We start from the raw sequence: 2,500 nt of genomic DNA, 5'->3' as shown, positions 1-2,500 counted from the left end.
TGCAAGAACAGGCCAAAAACTGGCCAAAACGGCCCAAAAACGGGCCAAAACTGGCCATTTTTGGCTGCACGAGCGAGCGGCGAGCGGCGGACAGCGAGCGAAGCGAGAGGCAGCACCGTCCCTGCTATACGAAAGCCCCATCCAGCCCTGTGCCACCCGGGGGGTTCCAGGGTGCTGAGATGGCTGACGTTTTGCTCCGCTCTCGACGGTCACCGCGCAATGCAAGAACAGGCCAAAAACTGGCCAAAACGGCCCAAAAACGGGCCAAAACTGGCCATTTTTGGCTGCACGAGCGAGCGGCGAGCGGCGGACAGCGAGCGAAGCGAGAGGCAGCACCGTCCCTGCTATACGAAAGCCCCATCCAGCCCTGTGCCACCCGGGGGGTTCCAGGGTGCTGAGATGGCTGACGTTTTGCTCCGCTCTCGACGGTCACCGCGCAATGCAAGAACAGGCCAAAAACTGGCCAAAACGGCCCAAAAACGGGCCAAAACTGGCCATTTTTGGCTGCACGAGCGAGCGGCGAGCGGCGGACAGCGAGCGAAGCGAGAGGCAGCACCGTCCCTGCTATACGAAAGCCCCATCCAGCCCTGTGCCACCCGGGGGGTTCCAGGGTGCTGAGATGGCTGACGTTTTGCTCCGCTCTCGACGGTCACCGCGCAATGCAAGAACAGGCCAAAAACTGGCCAAAACGGCCCAAAAACGGGCCAAAACTGGCCATTTTTGGCTGCGCGAGCGAGCGGCGAGCGGCGGACAGCGAGCGAAGCGAGAGGCAGCACCGTCCCTGCTATACGAAAGCCCCATCCAGCCCTGTGCCACCCGGGGGGTTCCAGGGTGCTGAGATGGCTGACGTTTTGCTCCGCTCTCGACGGTCACCGCGCAATGCAAGAACAGGCCAAAAACTGGCCAAAACGGCCCAAAAACGGGCCAAAACTGGCCATTTTTGGCTGCACGAGCGAGCGGCGAGCGGCGGACAGCGAGCGAAGCGAGAGGCAGCACCGTCCCTGCTATACGAAAGCCCCATCCAGCCCTGTGCCACCCGGGGGGTTCCAGGGTGCTGAGATGGCTGACGTTTTGCTCCGCTCTCGACGGTCACCGCGCAATGCAAGAACAGGCCAAAAACTGGCCAAAACGGCCCAAAAACGGGCCAAAACTGGCCATTTTTGGCTGCACGAGCGAGCGGCGAGCGGCGGACAGCGAGCGAAGCGAGAGGCAGCACCGTCCCTGCTATACGAAAGCCCCATCCAGCCCTGTGCCACCCGGGGGGTTCCAGGGTGCTGAGATGGCTGACGTTTTGCTCCGCTCTCGACGGTCACCGCGCAATGCAAGAACAGGCCAAAAACTGGCCAAAACGGCCCAAAAACGGGCCAAAACTGGCCATTTTTGGCTGCACGAGCGAGCGGCGAGCGGCGGACAGCGAGCGAAGCGAGAGGCAGCACCGTCCCTGCTATACGAAAGCCCCATCCAGCCCTGTGCCACCCGGGGGGTTCCAGGGTGCTGAGATGGCTGACGTTTTGCTCCGCTCTCGACGGTCACCGCGCAATGCAAGAACAGGCCAAAAACTGGCCAAAACGGCCCAAAAACGGGCCAAAACTGGCCATTTTTGGCTGCGCGAGCGAGCGGCGAGCGGCGGACAGCGAGCGAAGCGAGAGGCAGCACCGTCCCTGCTATACGAAAGCCCCATCCAGCCCTGTGCCACCCGGGGGGTTCCAGGGTGCTGAGATGGCTGACGTTTTGCTCCGCTCTCGACGGTCACCGCGCAATGCAAGAACAGGCCAAAAACTGGCCAAAACGGCCCAAAAACGGGCCAAAACTGGCCATTTTTGGCTGCACGAGCGAGCGGCGAGCGGCGGACAGCGAGCGAAGCGAGAGGCAGCACCGTCCCTGCTATACGAAAGCCCCATCCAGCCCTGTGCCACCCGGGGGGTTCCAGGGTGCTGAGATGGCTGACGTTTTGCTCCGCTCTCGACGGTCACCGCGCAATGCAAGAACAGGCCAAAAACTGGCCAAAACGGCCCAAAAACGGGCCAAAACTGGCCATTTTTGGCTGCACGAGCGAGCGGCGAGCGGCGGACAGCGAGCGAAGCGAGAGGCAGCACCGTCCCTGCTATACGAAAGCCCCATCCAGCCCTGTGCCACCCGGGGGGTTCCAGGGTGCTGAGATGGCTGACGTTTTGCTCCGCTCTCGACGGTCACCGCGCAATGCAAGAACAGGCCAAAAACTGGCCAAAACGGCCCAAAAACGGGCCAAAACTGGCCATTTTTGGCTGCACGAGCGAGCGGCGAGCGGCGGACAGCGAGCGAAGCGAGAGGCAGCACCGTCCCTGCTATACGAAAGCCCCATCCAGCCCTGTGCCACCCGGGGGGTTCCAGGGTGCTGAGATGGCTGACGTTTTGCTCCGCTCTCGACGGTCACCGCGCAATGCAAGAACAGGCCAAAAACTGGCCAAAACGGCCCAAAAACGGGCCAAAACTGGCCATTTTTGGCTGCACGAGCGAGCGG

Source organism: Musa acuminata, unplaced genomic scaffold, assembly GCF_036884655.1.
Source record: "Musa acuminata AAA Group cultivar baxijiao unplaced genomic scaffold, Cavendish_Baxijiao_AAA HiC_scaffold_506, whole genome shotgun sequence".
NCBI classification, from domain to species: Eukaryota; Viridiplantae; Streptophyta; class Magnoliopsida; order Zingiberales; family Musaceae; genus Musa; species Musa acuminata.
The sequence above is the reverse complement of the archived record's forward strand: the minus strand, read 5'-3'. Positions refer to the sequence as shown.